Below are 23,278 nucleotides of genomic sequence, written 5' to 3' on the forward strand. Positions count from 1 at the left end.
CGCTTCAATTTAACCATACCGGCCAGGTATGTAAATTAACAATTGTTCTGGGAGTTTGACAAGAGGTTTCTTACTCGAATTGTGCACATATGTACGTTATCAGATTTGCATCTCAACTATTTGTTAAAATTTCACATAGATTTTTGAGAGAGGTTTAATGCTCCACTATGTTAATGAGAATTATCAATCCTGCAAAACAGTTTGCTTTCTGACCAATCTTCAAGCGTTTACTCTGCGAGAATGCTTTGGCCCCGATCCTCACTCACTTTTGGTTGGAGGACCGGCCGCTGCTCGGTCATCAGTTCCGCCCCTTCCTCCCAATTGCAGAGTTGATTCAGGCGTGACTCAGCAGGCTAAGCACAAGAAACAATAAGGGACAAGGGAAGTTAGAGTCGATGCCTTGTGATGCAGTGAAAATATCCCGAATCTTGGATCGAGAGGCTTGAGTTCAATTCACAGCTAGTGCAGGTGTGTGTAATAACTACTTTGAACAGGTTCATTAGGAAAAACAAGGGAAGTCAGGAACAGAGGAAAAAAATATAGAAAATAAATACACTGTGGTGGGGCTCTCAATGCTCAGAAGATTTCAGTCTTTACCAAGTGTTTCAGGGCCCCATTGGGTCCCAATACAGACTTGCACTCCTCCTCGTGCACAGCCAGATACCACGATTGTGGGGCAAAGTGTTGTGGTGGGATATGGAGATGCTTTTGTAGAATTTCCTCAGTTTTGGAGGTGAAAATAGGTGAGAAGATGTAGGGTTTTGTACAGAGTTACCTATTCCGCTCCTGTTGCAGCATCATATTATTGAACTGACTATACCTCGTACATTCTTGGCAGAGATCGCTGACATTTTGTAAGCCCACAATACAAGATCCATCACTCTGTTTAAGACAGCAGAAATCTCTTGTAGCACTATAGTCATAGAACAATACAGGGCAGAACAGGCCCTTCGGTCCTTGATGTTGCGCCGACCTGTGAATCATTCTCAGCTCGTCCCCCTACACTATCCCAAAATCACCCATGTGCTTAAGTAAAGTATTGTTTAAATTTCACTCATGTGGCTGAGTTAGCCACATTAGCAGGTAGTGCATTCCATACCCTAACCACTCTCTGAGTAAAGACCCTGCCTCTGACGTGTTTAAATCTATCACCCCTCAATTTGTGGTTGTACATACATGCTAGTGTCATCATCCTAGGAAAAAGACTTTCACTGTATACCCTATCTAATCCTCTGATCATCTTGTATGTCTCTATCAAATCCCCTCTTAGTCACTTCTTGCCAATGAGAACAGGTTCAAGTCTCTCAACCTTTCCTCATAAGACCTTCCATCCAGACCAGGCAACATCCTGGTAAATCTCCTCTGCACTTTTTCAAATGCTTTCACATCCTTCCCGTATTATGGGCACCAGAACTGCACACAATATTCCAAGTATGGCCACACCAGCATTTTGTTCAGTTGCAGCATGATATTGCAGCTCCAGAACACAATCCCTCTACGAATGAAACCTAACACACCGTATACTGCCTTAACAGTACTATCCACCTGGGTGGCAACTTTCAGGCATCTATGTTCATGGACTCCACCATCTCTCTGCACACCCACACTACCAAGAATCTTTCCATTAACCCAGTACTCTGCCTTCCTGTTATTCTTCTCAACGGCATCACCTCACATTTAGCTGCATTTAACTCCATTTGCCACCTCTCAGCATAATTCTGCAGTTTATCCAAGTTCCCCTGCAATCTGTAACATTCTTCCATACTGTCCACTCCATGGAATTTAGTGTCGTTTGCAAGTTTACTGATCCAGCCACCCATGCCTGCATCTACGTCATTTATAAAAATAACAAACAGCAGTGGTGCCAAAACAGATCCTTGTGGCACACCATTACTAACCTGAGTCCAGGCTGAATATTTTCCATCAGCCACCACTCGCTGCCTTCTTTCAGAAAGCCAGTTTCGAATCCAAACTGCTAAATTACTCTCCATTTCATGTCTCTGCATTTTCTGCAACAGCCTACCATGTGGAACCCTATCAAAGGCTTTACTGAAGTCCATGTATATCATGTCAACTGCCCTACCCTCATCTACATGCTTGGTCACCTTCTCAAAAAACTCAGATTTGTGAGACATGACCTGCCCTTGACGAAACCATGTTGACTATCTGAAATCAAATTGTTGTTTGCTCATTGATTATAAATCTTATCTCTTATAATCCTTTTCAAAACCTTTCCTACAACAGAAGTAAGGCTCACTGGTCTATAATTACCTGGATCATCTCCATTGCCCTTCTTGATCTCTCCATTGCCCTTCTTGATCAAGGGAACAACATTTTCAATCCTTCAGTCCTCTAGTACCAAACTTGCAGAGAATGACGGCTCAAATATCAAAGCCAAAGTCTCTGATCTCCTCCCTAGCTTCCCAGAGAATCCTCGGATAAATCCCATCCAGCCCAGGGGACTTGTCTACTTTCCGGAATTGATAACACATGTTTGTAACTAACCTCAATCCTTTCTATTCTAATATGTTGTACCTCATTCTTCTGTTCTACAATAGTCTCCTTTTCCTGAGTGAAAACTAATGAGAAATGTTCATTTAGCACCTCTCCGATCTCCACAGGGTCCACACTGAACTTCCCACTTCTGTCTTTGACTGGCCATATTCCTAACCTGTGCTTTTGTTCCTCACATACCTATAGAAAGCTTTAGGTTTCTCCTTTATTCTATTCACTAAAGACTGCTCTTGTCCTCTCTTTGCTCTTAACTCTTTCTTTAAATCCTTCCTATCTGATATGTAATTCTCCATTGCCTCATCTGTACCATCTTGCCTCGTCAACACACAAGCCTCCTTCTTCTTCTTAACAAGAGATGCAATTTCCACAGTAAACCACGGTTCCCTTACCTTATCACTTCCTTCCTGCCTGACAGGGCCGTACCTATCAAGGACACGCAATATCTGTTCCTTAAACCAGCTCCACATTTCAATAGTCTACACTCCCTGCCTTTTGCTACCGCATTCTATTTTTTTTTTTCTTTTTTTTTTGCCAGTCACAACTCCAGGGTGTTGGTGGACACCGCGTGCTCCTTCTCCAAGGACACCCGGGCTCGAACGTAACCCCGGAAGAGGGGCAGGCAGTCGGCCCTAACGACCCCCTCCATGGCAAACTTCTTGTTTATTTTTTTTTCTCTTTTTTTTTGTTTTTTTTTGTATATTTTTTAATTTAACCCCCACACTACCACCTAAGTGCGGTAGTGCTTATTTTTATCCCCTGCACCCATGGTGTGTGTGTGCAGGTGTGAGACACAGTGAAAGACACAAAGTGCACGAATCTTTATTCAATTTCCACCACCAGGAAGATAGGAAAACACCTGAGTGGCCAGTGACAAGCACTGCCCTTCTCATCAAAGGGCAATGTGCTACCCCATTCTATGCATCCTAATTCTTGCTGAATCGCATTATATTTGCCCCGCCCCATCGATAAGGTGGAGGTTAATTAGGTTGTTTCCAGAGTTGAGGGGATTGGCTTAACAGTAGATTGGTAATATATTCATTGGAATTCAGAAGAATGGAAAAATATAAATTAATGAATGGAATGGATAAAATAGAAGTAGAGAGGATGTTTCCACTGGCAGGTGAAGCGAGGACAAGAGGGAATCATCTCAAGATTAGAGGCAGCAAATTTAAGACTGAATTGAGAAGGAACTTCTTGACCTCTATGGAATTCATTGCCCAGGGAAGTAATTGATGCTAGTTCAGTAAACGTTGACAAAGCTAAGGTAGGTTTTTTAAAAAAAGAAATAATTAATTAAGGAATACAGTGAGAACGTGAGTAAATGGTTCTGCATCCACGAAATGATCAGCCATGGTCACATTGAATGGCAGAGCAGGCTCAAAGGGCAGGACGGCCTTATCCTGTTCCTAGTTCTTATGTTACGCATTCCTCCCTCACTGGACTTGGAAGTGCTGGTTCTGGATTAGTGGTGCTGGAAGAACACAGTAGTTCAGGCAGCATCTGAGGAGCAGTAAAATTGGCGTTTCGGGCAAAAGCCCTCCATCAGGAATAAAGGCAGAGAGCCTGAAGTATGGAGAGATAAGCTAGAAGTGGGTGGGGAGAAAGTAGCATAGAGTACAATAGGTGAGTGGGGGAGGGAATGAAGGTGATAGGTCAGGGAGGAGGGTGGAGTTGATAGGAGGAAAAGAAGATAGTCATGTAGGACAAGGCAAGGGGACAGTGCTGAGCCAGAATTTTGGAACTAGGGTGAGGTGGGGGAATGGGGAAATGAGGAAACTGTTGAAGTCCACATTGATGCCCTGGGGTTGAAATGTGGATTTCAACAGTTTCCTCATTTCCACTTCCCACACCTCACCCTAGTTACAAACTTCTGGCTCAGCAGTGTCCCCTTGACTTGTCCTACCTGCCTATCTTCTTTCCCACCTATTAACTCTGCCCTCCCCCAACTTATCACCTTCATCCCCTCCCCCACTCACCTATTGTACTCTATGTTACTTTCTTCCCACCCCCACCCTCCTCGAGCTTATCTCTCCACGCTTCAGGCTCTCTGCCTTTATTCCTGAAGAAGGACTTTTGCCTGAAACGTTGATTTTACTGCTCCTCGGATGCTGCCTGAACTGCTGTGCTCTTCCATCACCACTAATCCAGAATCTATTTTCCAGCATCTGCAGTCATTGTTTTTACCTTGGAGGTGCTGGTGTTGGATTAGGATGGACAAAATTCAAATTCACAGTACACTAGGCTATAGTCTAATGGGATTATTTGGAAGTACGAGCTTTGCTGCTTCTTCATCAGGTGGTTGTGTGATTTTTAACTTTGTCCCTCACTCTTGTAACTGATAAACAGCAACAAAGCAGTGCGCATGCTCTAGCCAACAATCGGGCCCGGGTGGGAGGAGGTTGAGCAATTCATCAACTTCACCAACACATTCCACCCTGACCTTAAATTTACCTGGACCATCTCTGACACCTCCCTCCCCTTTCTGGACCTCCCCATCTCCATTAATGAACACCGACTTGACACTGACATTTTTTACAAACCCACCGGCTCCCACAGCTACCTGGATTATACCTCTTCCCACCCTACCTCTTGCAAAAATGCCATCCCGTATTCCCGATTCCTCCACCTCCGCCGTATCTGATCCCAGGAGGACCAGTTCCACCACAGAACACACCAGATGGCCTCCTTCTTTAGAGACCGCAATTTCCCTTCCCAAACTTCCCTAGTTCCAAACTTCCAGCTCAGCACTGTCCCCTTGACTTGTCCTACCTGCCTATCTCCTTTTCCACCTGTCCACTCCACCCTCTCCTCCCTGACCTATCACCTTCATCCCCTCCCCCACTCACCCATTGTACTCTATGCTACTTTCTCCCCACCCCCACCCTCCTCTAGCTTATCTCTCCACGCTTCAGGTGCTTTTGCCTGAAACGTCGATTTCGCTGCTCCTTGGATGCTGCCTGAACTGCTGTGCTCTTCCAGCACCACTAATCCAGAATCTGGTTTCCAGTATCTGCAGTCATTGTTTTTACCCTGGGTTAATGATGTCAGTGGTGGACCAATGGAAAGGCAGGGGAGGAGCTGGAGGACCTGGTGGGGCAGTTGGTCCTCCGGTCAATCAGTGAATGAGGGGCGGGACTTGACTATACCACGTGATCATCCTCGCGGTCGGCGCGGATGTTGGGGATGTATGTGCGGAGAGCTGTCAGTAAGGAAAGAAATAAACAGCCGGAAGTGGGAGGGAAATGGTGTTGGTATGGTCTGAGAGGTTTTGCAAACATTTGGTACACATCCGAAAATACAAATTTGAAACTTAGTCTCATTTTTGAAGCAAACAGGAAAATGCCTCGTTGAGTAATCAGACCGAGTGAGCGCCGCCATCTTTATTCGGGGCAATGATTCACTGGACACGTGCGCGGCCGCCAGCTTTGTAGGGGGCAAAGTTCAGAGGGATGTATGTGCAGCCTTCCCTGGTAAAAAGAGTCATAGGGCAGGATTTACACAGAGCACATTCAAACCCAGAGAAATGGATTTTTTTTCTGGATTTGTTTCGTCATTCATTGAAATGATTTAGATGTGAATAGAGGCCGTATAGTTAATAAGTTTACAGGTGACACCAAAATTGGAGGTATTGTGGACAATGAAGAAGGTTATCTCAGAGTACAGTGGGATATTGATCAGATGGGCCAATGGGCTGAGGAGTGGCAGATAGGATTTAATTTAAATAGATTAGGTTAGGATATCTGGTTGCCATAGGTTGGACCAAAGAAGTCTGTTTCTGTGCGAGACATCTTTGACTGTGGGATCATAAAAGTGAACTCTGCTCTGGTTCACCTCTGGGTTCTCTGATGTCCACTTGTTCATTATCTAGCTTCCTCAGTCTCTCATGGGTGTATTTTTGGTCTGAATAGTATTTTACAATTACTTTCACAGCTGTTTTGTAAATGAATTGAAAAATGTAGAGCTGGAAAAACACAGCAGGCCAGGCAGCATCTGAGGAAAAGGAGAATTGACGTTTCAGGCATAAGCCCTTCTTCAGGAATGTAAATGAATTGTCCACTGCTGCCCGGCTCCTGACCATGTGCTGTTCCATTATCAGGTTATTTTTTCCACAATATCTTTGACAGTCAAGAATTCTTTTTTCCAATAAGCGAGTGCATTTTCCTTCAATTTCTGACAGTCAAATTCTGCACAATTTTCATTCCCTGTAATTCATATTGCACTCCCTGAAACATCAACTGTGTATTTCTCCTTCCACAGAAACCAGTGATCAATGCCAAAGCTTTGTGGCCTGTGGAGAGGGTGATGTTTGACTGCCTTGTACTGCTGCAGTTTGTATGGTGAACGTGGTTGGGTAAGAGACATTACAGATTTATTCACTCAGTGATATTGAAGAGTAGAAGATATCTGTACAAATCATCATGGTTTTAATTTCACAAAAATATTATTGAGAACTTTTGACATAAGGCTACAGATGGAGAATATTGTGTCCAGTGACCACAACCATTGCCAAATAAGCTGTTTTTCAAGAATGCCTTAAAGGAAGAAAGTAGATCTTAGAGGGTGAGAGTGGGGATTCCAGACCATGTTCCCTTGGAGTCTATAGAAACAGTCACACAGGTGTACTCAAAAATAAACACATCATTGAGAGTCTGAACTAAAATGAGATATTATTGAGATATGAAAGGGTGTGTGGTGCAGGGAGATAGGAATGATTACAGCCAGGAATTAATTCAAAGGTGCAAAAGTATATTGTTGTTGCTTATAAATGGAAGTCTTTTGATTGATCAGCAAGTTTTGGTACAAGTGAGCACTTTGGCAGTAGAGTTTTCAATATTCTTGAGATTATCGGGAGGGTGAATGTGGGATGTTGGCCAGGAGTGGGTTTAGATAATGAAATCTAGAGTCAACAAAAGGAATGAATGAGAGTTTCAGCAAATGAGCTGAGACTGTGGTGATGTCCGGTGATATGACTGAAGTCGAAATAGTGGACTTGGAGGGGGTCTGGCCTGTCATCCTCACCTCATTCAGCTGTTTGTCAGTTTGTGAATCAAGTCTGTAACAAGCTCAGGAACTGAGTGATCCTGGCAGAACCCAAACTGGGCATCGCTGAACAGGTTATTGCTGAGCAGTTGCTTGACAGCACTGTTGATGACACCTTCCATCACTTCACTGCTGAGCGAGTGTGGACTGATGGAGGGGAATTGGCTGAGTTGGATCTGCCCTGTGTTTTCGTGTTGGAACATCCCTGAGCAATGTTCCACAAAGTCAGTAGGTGCCAGTGCTGGAGCAGTACTTGCCTTGGTGGGCAGCAGGTTCTGGAGCACAGCCAACAGTATTATTGCCAGAATATTGGCAGGGCCCATAGCCTTTACACTACGTATCCATTTCTTGATCTGATTTGACATGAGTTTTAAACCAAGTCGATTCATATCTGTGATGTCAGGGACCAATGGAGAAGGCTCATCCACTTGGCACTGGCTGAAAATTGCTGCAAATGCTGTCCTCTTATCTGTTGCATGGATGTGTGAGACCCCTCCATCAGTAAAGGTGAGGATATCTGTGATGCTGTAATTGTCCATCATCATTCCTGACTAGGTGTGGCAGAACTGCAGAACTCAGATCTAATCCATTGTTTATGGGATCACTTAGTTCTATCTGGTGTTGCTTGTGCTGTTTAGCATGCAGGTTTGGTAGCTGCACCAGGTTGGCACCTCATTTTTAGATATGCCTGGTACTGCTGGCATGCCCTCCTGCATTCACTATTGAACTAGGGTTGATTCCCCTGGCTTGATGTTAATGGTTGTGGGGGGAATATCAGGCCATGAGATTTCAGATTGGGCTGGAGTACAGTTCTGCTGCTGTTGTTGGCCCACAGTGAGGCGGAAGTTGCAGGGTCAAGAGGGCTGATTTTGTGTTTGTATTTGCTTGTGCATTGGTGGATGTAATGTGGTCGATCCAGTTTCATTCCTTTTAGATTAGATTACTTACAGTGTGGAAACAGGCCCTTCGGCCCAACAAGTCCACACTGACCCGCCGAAGCGCAACCCACCCAGACCCATTCGCCTACATTTACCCCTTCACCTAAACCTCCGGACAAGTTAGCATGGCCAATTCACCTACCCTGCACATTTTTGGACTGTGGGAGGAAACCGGAGCACCCGGAGGAAACCCGCGCAGACATGGGGAGAATGTGCAAACTCCACACAGTCAGTCGCCTGAGGCAGGAATTGAACCCGGGTCTCTGGCACTATGAGGCAGCAGTGCTAGCCACTGTGCGGTCCTTTGTTGAGACTATGCAGTGATTAATACAGTGAGTGATTTGATGGCCCACTGTTGGGTTTCTTTCCCTCAAGGACATTGTCAATGGCAGAAAAAACATCCCCAATGTTTCCATGCCAAACAGTAGATTCTTCATTCTAGTTATTCTTTTCTTGATTTCAGACCCTCTCCCAATTTGGGATTCAAACCTGAACTTCAGTTGTATATTTTAATATTCTTGATAAATGATAAATACAACAGGTTTGTTCACTTAGTTTTAGAATCACTATCACATGTTTTGTTTTTTTTATCTCGAAAACAATATCCGTTATCCTGTCTCCTCCATCCTCCCCTCCAACAACAAGAGTGAGGAGCACATGGAGTTTCTCTGTTAATAATATTGAGATAATCCGATCAGCTGCCTCTGTTTCTTTCCTGCCTCTCCACTCGCCCACCGAGCCAAACTGCCTCACAAGAGTGCTCCTCATTTTAGTCCTAAACTTGCATTTCCTAGAGTCCCTTGTCAAGCCTTATTGGAGGTCATCTTGACCATTTACCCTAGTGTAGCTAAATCATGGACATTCCAAATCTCTCTCTCATCCTCCTGCTTGTCACTGCACCCCCCCCCCCCACCCTTGCCAATTCACAGATATTGTCCCATGATCTACCTGTCTTTTCTGGTTATGTCCTTCTCTCCCATTCTGCTAAAAACTAATATTTGACCTTGCCGCCATTGGAAAATCCTGCTCCATCTCCACACTCCCTTTTCTTTCTGAATTCCTTGTAGTTGGTGTCCCTCAAGGATCTATCCTTGCTCCCTCCTGTTTCTCACCTACATACTGCCAGGAGGTAACATCGCCCAAAAGCACTGTGTTAGGTTTTTGACATGTACACTGACAATGTCCTGCTCTCCCTCCCCATCATCCATCTCCATTACTCCACTATTACTTAATTATCAAACTGCTTACCACGCTTCAATTAGCTGCAATTCACTCCAATGAAACACTGCAATTGTTACCCATTGCCTTCAGTTGCTATTCCAAATTCCTTTCCCTTACTGCTGTGTCCCTCCCTCTCACTGGGAAGTGTCTGAGGCAGAACTACACTCTTCACAATATTGCTCTCATATCTGAGCCCAAGGTGACCTCCTGATCAGACATCTACACAAACACAAACACCACGAATTCCAATCTCTAAAACGTTGCTTGTCTCCTTCTCACCCCAGCTCCATTGCTACTGAAACCCTAACCTGTGTCGGTGTTGCCTTTAACTTGACAAATCTGAAACAGAACCCTTGATTCCACGACTGACCCAGAATCTGGTTCAAGACTCACCTGTGATGAGACACATCCTCTCCATATTTACCCTGTCAAACCTCGACAGAATCCTGAATCCTGTATCTCCTCTCATTCTTCCAAAGTCCAGTGAGTAGATTCCCAACTTATTCAGCCTTTGCTTACAGGATAATCCCTTCAAAACAGGGATCATCCCAAAGGATCTTCTCTGAAATGCCTCCAATAAACTACTCTATTTCGTTAACTAAAGCGACCAAATCTGTTCACGTTACTCCAGATGTGGTCTCACTTGCCATTTGTTTAGTTTCCCTAAGGTATATACTCCAAACTCTTATATTGCAAACTCCTTGAAATAAGGGACAGCATTCCATTCCCCTTCCTGATTCCATGTTGTAACTGTGTGCTAGCTTTCTGTGTTTCCTGCTCATTTTCCCCCAGTCCCTTTGTGGTGCAGCTTTCTACAGTTTATCCCAAGTTATACTCTATTTGCCAACTTGTTGCCCACATTTCCTGTGAATATCTCTCTGTAAACTGTTTATAATCCTCTTGGAACTTTCCTGTTATGCCTTTTCTAGGAGATTTCCCCCCTCATTATTCAAAACATTTACTGGGAGCACTGGGCAGTGGGAAGCATGCTCAGTTGCTATCTTTCAGGGATACTCTGTTTAATGACTGGGAGGAGCTTGTTACCCCTTGGTGAGAATGGAGACCACTTGCCAATCAAGCTGCATGAGCCTTTCACACCCCATGTCTTATTGAGGAGGCACAGCGGCAGAATGGAAGGAAAGAAAAGGAAGCAAATCCTGCTCTCCATATCTCACTGAATCTTGGGACATTCTGTCCCATGTTCAGTCACATGAAGTCCCAAAGTGGAAACTCCGAGAAACCCACACAGATTTGCCCCTGAATTGCCTGCTGACCTCCACCAGGGGTAATGTGTACAGTCAGGACGGCACGGTGGCACAGTGGTTAGCACTGCTGCCTCACAGCGCCAGAGACTCAGGTACAATTCCCGCCTCAGGCGACTGACTGTGTGGAGTTTGCACATTCTCCCCGTGTCTGCGTGGGTTTCCTCTGGGTGCTCCGGTTTCCTCCCACAGTCCAAAGATGTGCAGGTCAGGTGAATTGACCATGCTAAATTGCCCACAGTGTTAGGTAAGGGGTAAATGTAGGGGAATGGGTGGGTTGCACGTCAGTGGGGACTTGTTGGGCCGAAGGGCCTGTTTCCACACTGTAAGTAATCTAATCTAATCATCCTGGGCCAGGAGGAGGGGATTGTATGAGTTTCAGGCTTGAACTGACAGTGACGGATTTTATAAACTTGTATTACAGGTGCACATTCAGATGGGAATCTCAGTCATTGTAACGCCAAACTCTGACAGAATTACTCAATACATCATGACCTGGATATTCATATTGTGTGAGAGTATTGTGTTCCAGATCAATGCCATTTGCTGCATTGAAGTTCTCCTTTGAATCAAACCATCCTCTCAATAGATCTTCCCAAATCTTCAACATGTGTCCTGTAATCCTTGTATAATGAGCTGACGGGTGTAAAGTTTATTATTATAATATGTAACTTTTGTAAACCGCTTTGTCACAGCTCCCCACAATTTCCTTTGCTACAAGAAGAATACTCTCAGTTTTTCCAAACCCCTGATTCCACAATGTCTGTTTGCTATCTATAAGGTACACATCAGGATTGTGTTGGAACATTCTCCACTTGCCAGCATCAGTGCAACCTGTCCCCCCTCCACTAACAATATTAAAGAAATTGGACATCCTCCAGGGTAAAGCACTGTACCTGAGTGGTTTCCCATCCACCACCTTCAGCATTCTCTCCCCCCACCCCCGAGGGACAGTAGCATCACTGTGTGAAAGATCAAGTCAGCATTGTCCTCCCAGACCATAGGACTACTCTTTCGTTGGAGAGAGATGTCGGTGGTGGTTAACCTGAATATTACCACAGCGCAGGCAAGGGGATAGGTTGAAAAGGAGAGTCCATTAATTGTGGATAGTTATTCTTGATGTGTATGAGCAGCACACATGTCACATGAGTAATTAATGTTACAAAAGCCCCACAAATTCTGCAACTAAAATCCCTCATTCCTTGAACCATCCTAGTAAATCTCCTGTGCCCCCTCTCAGGGACCCTGCCATCCTTCCCAATATGTGGGCGATCTCTGGTACGCACAGACCCAGCTGCTCTGTGTTCCTGTGGGTGATATCATAGAGCAACAGTTGCACTAAACCTCATTGTCTGGAAGTGAGTGAGAGACAGAAGTCCCGATGGCATTTCAGATATATTTAGGAACACACTTGCAATGCCAAGGCAGACAGGTCTATGGGCTCAGTGCGGGTAAATGGGATTAAAATAGTCAGCTGGGAGATTTCTTTACAGCGTAAACCCAATGGACCACAACACCTTTTTCTGTCATGTAGACCACAGATGCATAATATAGGAAGATGACAAGCCACAATAGAAACCAGGTCAGAGAAGGTGATATTAGAATAGATGATACGTGATTGATTAATGTTTTTTGGAGGAAAATGTGACAGAGGTTAAGCGGGACATTGTGGAGCTCAGGGTTCAGGAATCTGAAATAAAAATGGGTTATCCTGAAGGCTGGAATTAAAGAAAGGCACATCACAGCGATTTGTGAGGGTGGACAAGATTAGAGATAGGGAGGGTGTTGAGACTGGAGGAGATTAGAGATTGGAGGATGTTGCATTGATTGAGATGTTTTTGATCCCAGAGATAGTGATAGTTCTGAGGCTAGAGAGGAATTATAGAGATAAGGATGAGTTGTTAGTTTTCCCAACCCGACCTCTTTACTGATAATGATTGTTTCTCTGTCCTCATCTGCCATTGCCTCCATAGGCCTGCGACAATGAGACTACACAGACAGTATGTTCCCATTAAGGCCAAGGCTGGGAGGTGTCGAGAATGCTGCATGACCTGCGAAATTGAGGCTCTGGTCAAGAAAATGAAGGAAGGATATGGCAGGTACATTGCACTGGGTTTGAGTGAGTCCCTAGGGGACTATAAGGGCAGTAGGAGTATACTCGCAGGAAACCAGGAGGCAAAAAAGGGGACATGAGATAGCGTTGGGAAATAGGTTTAAGGAGAATCCAAAGAGTTTCTACAAATACACTAAAGACAAAAGAATAACTAGGCAGAGAATAGCGAGCCTCAAAGATCAACAAGACTGTCTATGGAACAGCAGGAGGTGGGAGAGATTCTGTAATTATTTCATGTCAGATTTTACTGAAAGGGGATATGAAAGTTAGAGAAGTTGGAGAAATAAATAGTGATAACTTAGCAAGTGTACAAATTACAGAGGAGGAGGTACTGGATGACTTAAAATGCATAAAGGTGGATAAATCCCTGGAATCTGATCAGGTGTATCCCAGAACTTTGTGGGTAATTAGAGAAGATTTTGCTGGGCCCCTTGCTGCGATATTTGTATCATCGATCGCCACAGGTGAGGTGCTGGAAGATGGGTGCCATTATTTGAGAAAGGTGGTAAGGAAAAGACAGGGAACTATAAACAGGTGAGCCTGAAGTCAGTGGCAGAGAAGTTGTTGGAAGGGATTCTCAGGGACAGGATTTACAAGTCATTGGAAAAGCAAGAAATTATTAGGGAGAGTCAGCATGGCTTTGTGCATTGAAATCAGTAACTTGGACTTGAGAAAGACACAAAGTTTCACATAACACACTGGTTAGCAGGTTCAGTACCATAGAATTCTGGCGGAACTAGCTGTTTGGGTACGGAATTGGCTGGAAGGTCAAAGAATTATAGATGGACAGCACAGAAACAGAGACCCGTCGGTCCAACCAGTACATGCTGAACAGATATCACAATGCAATCTAGTCCCACCTGTCAGCACCTGGCCCATATCCTTCCTATTCATATACACATGAAGATGCCTTTTAAATGTTGCAATCGTAACCCACTTCCTCTGGCAGCTCATTCCATACACGTACCACCCTCTGTGTGAAAACGTTGCCTCTCAAGTCTCTTTAAATTCTTCCCCCTCATACTATAAACCTATGCCCTCGAGTGCTGGGATCCCCCACGCCAGGGAAAAGACGTTGTCTATTTATCCTATCCATCCATCTCAGGTTTTTATATACATCGATAAGATCACCTCTCAGCCTCCGACGCTGCGGGGAAAACAGCCCCAATCTATTCAACCTCGATTCAACCCCCAGCCTAGCTCAAATCCTCCAACCCTGGCAACATTCTTGTAGATCTTTTCTGAACCCTTTCAAGTTTTACAACATCCTTCCAATAGGAGGGAGACCAGACTTGTTCGCAACATTCCAAAAGTGGCCTAACCAATGTCCTGTACAGCCACAACATGACCTCACAACTCCTGTACTCAATACTTTGTCCGATAAAGGAAAGCATACCAAATGCCTCCTTCACTATCCTATCTACCTGCACTCCAAGGACTCTTTGTTCAGTAACACTCCTCAGGACCTTAGCATTAAGTGTATAAGTCCTGCTAAGATTTGCTTTCCCAAAATGCCAATCCTCAGCCTATTCACCCATCTGATCAAGATCCCATTGTACTCTGATGTTATCTTTTTCACTGTCCACTACACCTCCGGTTTGGGTTTAATCTCACTAACTATACCTCCGATGTTCACATCTAAGTCATTGATATAAATGACGAAAGGTAGTGGATCCAGCAGTGCTCCTTGTAACACTCCACTAGTCACAGGCCTCCAGTCTGAAAAGCGACCCTCCATCACCACCCTCTGTCTTCTGCCTTTGAGCCAGTTCTGTATCCAAGTGGTTAGATCTCCCTGTATGCCATGAGCTCGAACCTTGCTGAGCAGTCAGTGTCATAGTGGAGGTTGCTTTTTAGACTGGAAGCTTGTGATGAGCAATATGCTGTCAGGCTGGGTACTGGGTCCACTGCTTTTTGCCATTTATATAAATGATTTCTATGTGAATATAGGAGCTATGGTTAGTAGGTTTACAATAGACACCAACATTGGAGGTGCAATGGATAGCAAAGTTACCTGAGAGTACAATGAGCCTCCGATCAAACGGGCTGAGGAGTGGCAGATGCAGTTTAATTTAGATATATGTGACGTTCTGCATTTTGGAAAAGCAAATCAGGGTGGGACTTATACACTTAATGGGAAGGTCCTGGGGAGTGTTGCTGAACAAATAGATCTTGGAGTGCAGGTTCATACTTCCTTGAAAGTGGAATCATAGATAGGCAGGGTAGTGAAGAAAGTGTTTGGTGTACTTGCCTTTATTGGTCTGTGCATTGAGTTCAGGAGTTGTGATGTCATTTTGCGGCTGTACAGGACATTCATTCAGCCACTTCTGGAATTCTGCTTTCAGTCCTGGTCTCCCCGCTATTGGAATGATATTGTGAAACTTGAAAGGATTCAGAAAAGATGCAAAGATGTTGCCAGGGTTGAGGGATTTAGCTATAGGGAGAGGCTGAATAGACTGAGGCTGTTTTCACTGGAGAATTGGATGCTGAGAGGTGACCATCGAGGTTGATAAAATCGTTCGGGGCAAGGATAGGGTAAACAGCCAGTGTCTTATTGCTGTTTAGATAGTCCAAAACTAGAAAGCTCAGGCATGAGGGAAAAGATTGAAAAGGGATATTAGGGGCAAAGTTTCAAGCTGAATGTAGTATGTGTATGGAATGAGCTGCCAGAGAAAGTGTGGAGGCCGGTACAGTTACAACATTTAAAAGGCATCTGACTGGATATGTGATTGGGAAAGGTTTAGAAGGCTATGGGCCAAGTGCTGGATTATGGGACGAGATTAATTTAGGATATCTGGTCGGCATGGACAAGTTGGACCAAAGGGTCTGTTTCTGTGCTGTACATATCTATGGCACTAATAAATTAAAATTAAGATAGGTTTCTCTTTTATGGAGAGTTAGCAGAAGGTCAGACAATTCTCCTTGGAGCTGAGAAGGTTAAGCAGTGATTTCGACCAGGAGTTGATTTGTTTCCAGGGTATTTCATTTACAGAGAGACAGAGTGAGAAATTTTTAACATCACAATTTTTAGTAATTATTTTCAGGTAACTGACAAATAATGCAAAGAAAAATATGAAGATTATTTTACTCAGTAAGTTCTGAGCATCTGGAACAATTTGACCGACATCTGGATGAAGATTCAATAGTGATTGTCAAAACAAATTAGAAATTTAACATTTTTAGGAAGGATTTGGAGGGCTCTGTCCAAATGGGAGGTGAGTTGTGACTGACTGGCACCATCTCCAGAGGGAGAGAGTACAGCCCCAATGGGCAGAATAGCCTCCAGTCCCTGTGCTCTGTCATACTGACCCATTCACTGTGAATGATGAAGCTCATCACAGGGCAGAGCCGTACAGATATACAGCATGAAAATAAACCCTTTGGTTAAACTGGTCCATGCTGACCAGATATCCCAACCTAATCTAGACCCATTTGCCAACACTTGGCCCATTTCACTCTACACCCTTCCTATTCATATACCCATCCAGATGCCAAATGGTTTAATTGTACCAACATTCTCCACTTCCCGACAGAAGATTCCATACATGCACCAACCTCAGTGGGAAAAAAAAATTGCCCCTCAGATCCATTTTAAATTCTTCTCCTCTCATCTTAAACCTATGCCCTCTCATTCTGGACTCCCCGACCCCAGGGAAACGACCTTGTCTATTTATCCTACCCAGGCCCCTCATGATTTTATAAACCTCTATGAGGTCACCCCTCAGCCTCTGATGCACCTGGGAGGATCCCACCACTCAGGTCACAATGGGGCCTGGCTGATTGACACAGCTTCAGACCAATAGGAGAGTTGGTATGATCCTCCAGCCAATGGGAGTGAATGAGGGGTGGGTCCAGCAGGCCAACACATGACCATCAGCTTTGCAGGCACAGTGTCACTCTGAGGGGGGACTGAATATGAAGGAGTGGGAGAGACAGCAGATACTGGGAGAGAGATGGAGTTAGTGTGGACTGGGAAGGTTGATAAATGCTGTTTCAGTCTGTTGGACTTGAATTAGATACTCCGGGTAAATTAGAACCAAAAGAACTTCGGATGCTGTAAATCACACACAACAACCAGAAGGTACTGGAAATGCTCAGCAGATCAGGCAGCATCTGTGAAAAGAAATCAGTTCGCATTTTCGATCCAGTGACGCTTCCTCAGGAACTGATGTCACTGAGAAAAAAAGTCTGTTTTTATGCAGAAGGTAGGAGTTAAGGAGTAAATGATAAGTGGGGGTAGAGTCCAAAGAGAGAGATAAGAGCAGTTGGACAAAGGAGTGAATAACGATCGGACGGGGGGAGGGTGAATAGCTGTTTATGGGGACTGTTAGTGGCTAACCATAGGTAGTGTGTAATGGCAGGCTACGTAATAACAAGGCCTGGTATGTGAGGTAGGGGGCAAAGACACTAGGACAAAAAATTATTGAATTTGATGTTGAAGCCAGAGGATTGCAGGGTCCCCGAGTGGGAGATGAGGTGTTGTTCTTCCAGTTTGTGTTAAAGTGTGATGCTGGAAAAGCACAGCAGGTCAGGCAGCATCCAAGGAGCAGGTGAAGTGACGTATTGGGCATGTCAGCACTTCATCAGAAATGTGGGTGCTGGAATACGGCTGAGAGATAAATAGGGAGGGGTGTTTGGGGTTGGGGGGAAGGGAGCTGGGGAGGCAATAGGTGGTTGTAGATGGAGGGTCGTGGTGAGAGGATGGAATGAACAATTGGGAAGGAAGATGGGCAGGTAGGACTGTTCAAGAGGCCAGTGCCGAGTTGGAGGGTTGAATCTGAGATAAGTTGGGGGAGGGGAGATGAGGAAACCTTGATGCCGTGTGGTTGAAAGGTCCCAAGGTGGAAGATGAGGTGTTCTTCCTCCAGGTGTCGGGTGGCTCGGATTTGGGATGGAGGGCTTGCATGTCCTTGGCAGCGTGGTGGCGGAGGGGGTGGGGGGCAGCCAAAGTGGTCGGCCACAGGGCAGTGGGGTTGGCTGGTGCATGTGTCCCAGAAATATTCCCTGAAATATTCCACAATTTGGCGTCCTGAGAGCAAGGGACACAATAGGTGAGTTGTTTGGGTGGGCAGGGAAATCTCTGCTGGATGTGGGAGGATCCAGTGGTGCCTTGGATGGAGGTGAGGGGAAGGTGTGGGCACAGGTTTTCCACCTCTTACAGTGGCAAGCGAAGGTGCTTGGAGTGGAGGGTGGGTTGGTGGGGACCGTGGATCTAACGTGGAAGTCACAGAAGGTCTGATCTCTGTGGAATGCTGAAAGGGGTGGGGAGGTAAATATGTCTCAGGTGGTTGGATCTGACGGTGGAAAGAGCAGAGGATGATGCGTTGTATATGGGTGGAAGCTGAGGATGGTGGGATTCCACCTTTGTTGCATTTGGCGGGTGGGGTTCAAGGGCAGTGGTGTGGGAAGTGGAGGAGATACACTGGAAGGCATTGTTGACCACATGTGAGTGGAAATTGCAGTCCTTGAAATAGGAAGTCATTTGGGTATGTTCTGAAGTGTTCTTCCAGCTTGCATCAAGCTTCACTGGAACACTGCAGTAAGCATGAGACAGAGATGTTGGACAGGGAACAGTCTTGTGTGTTAAAGAGCAGGCAACTGGAAGCTCAGGGTCTTTTTTGCAGGCACAATATAGATCATCAGCCACCATTTCCACAACCGCCACTGAGATTCTAGAAGGTTCCTGTCTCCTCCATTAAGAGCGTTCCACCTTCCCACTCCTTTATCTTTCCAAATGTTCCTGTGTCTCTTTGGGCTCTGTCCCCACCTATTATTTACTCTTTAACCCCTATCTCCTGTAGCCCAAAGATCTGTAGGTTCGGTGAATTGGCCCAGCTAAGGTTCCCGTAGGGTTCAGGGATGTGCATTAGTTCGGGGGAAATGGAGAGTAATAGAATAGGAGAATGGGTCTGGGTGGGATAAACTTCGGAGGGTGGGTGTGGAATTGTTGGGCCAAAGGGCCTGTTTCCTGATGGGATTCTAATTTTCCCAGCTGTCATCGGTTCTGAGGAAGGGTCACTGGACCCGCGATAACCCATGGTGTGTGCTGGAGGCGGAAAGGGGAAAGGGGAGAGTGGCAGCAGAAACCAGATGAAATGTATCAGTGTAGACTGGGAGGGTTTAGTTACACTCTGGGCAGGTCGTTAGTCTGAATTAGAAACTCTTGGTCCCACGTTTGCAGCAAAGGGGAAGATGGCTTGAGCTTCAGGCAATGAGAGGTCCTGGGTTATGGCCACCAACTTTATTTGGGGCAAGGTACAGCAAGGAGCATGAACGTGTCCTCTTCCTGGGTGGGGGCGGGGTGATTTGAAGAGGAGCATTTACACATCAAACACATACCGAGAGAAGTGTTTGTCTTCACTATTCATCTTGCACTGACTGTGAGCTTTGTTTTGTGAATTCAGTTTATAGGATATTAATTGAGGATAATTGAGACTGGGGTCTCAATAAACAAGTTTCTACAGTCAGCGGGGTCATCGGGATCTGAATATCATTGGGATTTAACTGTGGAACGAGAAAGGTTTGTCTGTTCTGTCCGTGGGAAAATATCTTCAATATTTTTGTCAAGCCAAAAGCAGAAAGAAGTTCAAGTCCATGGTTGGATCACCCTTGGGATATGTGTTCAATTCCTGGCCCTGTAGCTGTGGAAGGAGGTATTGGCCTGAGAGAGAGCACAGATTTATCCAAATTACACCTCGTCTTTTTGCAGGAAGTGTCAGATTTAGTCTCAATCATCCACTTTATAATTTTAATCTGTAAACTCCCGACTTCCAATTCTCTGCAAATTTCTCGTGGATTCAAATTCCAGTGAGGGGAGACAGGGAGAACGTGAAGCTGAAACTCGGTTTTAGTTCAGACCTTTCAGAAATTCACAGTCCCAGTGGGAATAGCCAATTTGTCAGTGATACCTGTGGAGTATTTAAGTTTTTAAAATATGACATATCAGCTGAAGTAAAGATTTTTTTTTGTTATTGTAATGGACATGTTTGAAGTGAAGGAAGGTTACTCACTCATTTAAATTCTCTTAAGGGGAGTTACTAGATGAATGTAGAGAGACGTTGTGACAGGAGCCCTCAGACCCGTGGTGTGCTCCTCTTGCACAATGTGGGAAATAAGGGCCGCTTCCAGTGTCCCTGACGGCTATTTGTGCAGCAAGGGTTCCCATCTGCAGCTACTGGGAAACTGCTTTTCAGAGCTGGCGCTGGGAGTGGACTCACTGTGGAGCATCTGCAATACTGAGAATGTTATGGACAGCACGTTTAGGGAGTTAGTCACACTGCAGGTGAGGGTTACACAGGCAGAAAGGGAATGGGTGAAAATCAGATCTAGTAAAAGGCTCAGGAAGTGAGTACAGGAGTCCCCCGTTGTTATCCACTTGTCATACAGATACTGTATACAGCTTGGGATTCTGTAAGGGCGGGAATGGGTGGGGTGGCTTCTCGGGAAATCAGCATCAGCCAGGTTCATGACACCACAGAGAGCTCTGCTGATCAGAACAAGAGGAATGAGAGTGGCAGGGCTATAGTGGCAGGGGATTCAATAATCAGGGGTACAGCCAGGCACTTCTGTGCCTACAGACATGAATCCAGGATGGTATGTAATCTCCCTGGTGCCAAGATCCATGATATCGTGGAGTGGCTGCAGGACATTCTGGAGCTGGAGGGTAAACAGGCCGTGGTCGTGCAACACACAGATACCAAGGACATCGCTAAACAGAGGGATGAGGGCCTGAAAGCTGGACATAGGGAGAGCAGAGATGCATTAAAATGTAGCTCCTGAAATGTAATAATGTCAGACTTACTCCCAGTGCCATGTGCTAATGAGAGCAGGAATGAGAAGGTAGATCAGCTGGATGTGTGGCTGGGTGTACCAGAGAAGGGTTTTGATTCTTCAGGCACTGGGACTGTTTCTGGGTTAGGTGGGACCTGTACCAGCCTGACCGGTTACCCCTGGGCAGAGCTGAGACAAATCTGGTGGGGGCTTTTGCCAGTTCTGTTGGTGAGTTTGTAACTAGTCTGGCAGGGGGATGGGAACGAAAGTGTAGGCTTAGAGGGTCAGATTCAGGACAGGGAATGGGAGGTAGAATATTAGTGATGTAGTTCGCGGCTCAGAAAGCCAAAGGAAAGGAGGATTAAACGAAGATTGAGTCCCTGTTCAGCCATCAGTCCTGACATCCCAGGAATGTGAGTCAACAAAACCTGGAGCTGTTTACATGTCTATGACTCTGTGGTTCTCGAAAAACTCAATGAGGTTTGTGAGACACGACCTGCCCTTGACGAAACCATATTGACGATCTGAAATCATATTGTTCTTTGCCAGATGATTACAAATAGTGTCTCTTATAATCCTTTCCAAAACCATTTCTACAGCAGAAGTAAGGCTCACTGGTATATAATTACCTGGGTCATCTCTACTGCCCTTCTAATCAAGGGCATAACATTTGCAATCACCCAGTCCTCTGGTACTGAACTTGTAGGCAATGACGACTCAATATCAAAGCCGAAGTCTTTGCTAACTTCTCCCGAGCTTCCCAGGCAATCTACGGATAAATCCCATCTAGCCCAGGGGACTTGTCTACTTTAATCCTTCTAGAATTGATAACACCTGTTCGTAACTAACCTCGGTCCTTTCTAGTCTAACATCTTCGACCTCATTATTATCTACAATATTCTAATTTTCCTGAGTGAAAACCAATGAGAAATGTTTGTTTAGCACCTCTCCGATTTCCACAGTGTCCACACTCAACTTCCCACTTCTCTTTGATTGGCCCTATTCCTACCCTATCCTTTATTCCTCACATACCTATAGAAAGCTTTAGGGTACTCCTTTATTCTATTCGCTAAAGACTGCTCGTGACCTCTCTTTGCTCTTCTTAACTCTCTTGAAATCCTTCCAAGCTGATCTGTAAGTCTCCATCGCCTCATCTGTACCATTTGCCTCATCAACACATAAGCCTCCTACTTCTTCTTAATGAGAGATGCAATTTCTGTGCTAAACCACGATTCCCTTCCCTTATCACTTCCTCCCTGCCTGACAGGGACATACCTATCAAGGACACACAATATCTGTTCCTTAAACCAGCTCCACATTTCCATTGTCTGCATCCACTGCATTTCGCTCCTCCATCCTATGCATCCTAATTCTTGCAGAATCGCATTATAATTGCCACTGCCCCATTGATAAGTCTTCACCTGTGGCATGTATCTATCCCTTTTCATCGCTAAACTAAACATAACTGAATTATGATCACTCTCTCCAAAGTCCTCACCTACACCTAAATCAAACACCTCGTCCGGTTCATGACCAAGCACCAGATCCAATGTGGCCTCCCCTCTTGTCGGCCCTTCAACAGACTGTGTCAGGAAACCCTCCTGTATACATTGGACAAAAACTGATCCATCCGACGTACTAGAATTATAGAATTTCCAGTCAATGTACATGTCAATATACATGATAGTTTTTTTGAACAGTATGAAATGTAAACGACAAGGAGCAAGCAATCCAAGATCTGGCCCCTGTGCAATGAGACAGGAATAATTAATGACCTCAGAATTAGGGATCCTCTTGGAAGAAGTGATCATTGTATGGTTGAAGTTAGAATACATATGGAGAGATGTGAAGATAAATTACCTGCCCTCGATCTCTTCATAGCCAACTGCTGCTGCGACATTAACCGCCTCAACTTCTCCACCCCTCTCACCCACTCCAACCTCTCAACCTCGGGACGTGCAGCCCTCCACTCCATCTGTTCCAACCGCACCCTCACTATCAAACTGGCAGACAAGGGAGGCGCGGAAGTAGTTTGGCGCACCGACCTTTACACCGCTGAGGCTAAACGCCAGCTCGCGGACACCTCCTCCTGCTGCCCCCTTGACCATGACCCCACTTCCCACCACCAAACCATCATCTCCCAGACCATCCATAACCTCATCACCCCATCCACCGCCTCCAACCTCATAGTCCCTCAACCCCACTGCCAGTTTCTACCTCCTGCCCAAAATCCACAAACATGACTGCCCCGGCCGACTCATTGTCTCAGCCTGATCCTGCCCCACCGAACTCATCTCTGCATACCTCGACACGGTCCTGTCCCCCTTAGTCCAAGACTTCCGCACCTACGTTTGGGACACCACCCACGCCCTCCACCTCCTCCATGGTTTTCGTTTCCCCGGCCCCCACGCCTTATCTTC

At 45.4% G+C, this 23,278-nt stretch overlaps 1 long non-coding RNA gene across 1 annotated transcript; it reads left to right on the plus strand.

Moving 5' to 3' along the window:
• The first annotated feature begins 399 nt into the window (after window positions 1–399).
• Window positions 400–19,578, plus strand: LOC140485786 (uncharacterized). The gene is made up of 4 exons (XR_011962452.1): window positions 400–468; window positions 6,772–6,865; window positions 12,949–13,074; window positions 19,500–19,578. It is a non-coding gene; the product is annotated as an uncharacterized lncRNA (long non-coding RNA).
• Window positions 19,579–23,278: the final 3,700 nt, after the last annotated feature.

Source organism: Chiloscyllium punctatum, chromosome 14 (assembly GCF_047496795.1).
Source record: "Chiloscyllium punctatum isolate Juve2018m chromosome 14, sChiPun1.3, whole genome shotgun sequence".
Taxonomy (NCBI): domain Eukaryota; kingdom Metazoa; phylum Chordata; class Chondrichthyes; order Orectolobiformes; family Hemiscylliidae; genus Chiloscyllium; species Chiloscyllium punctatum.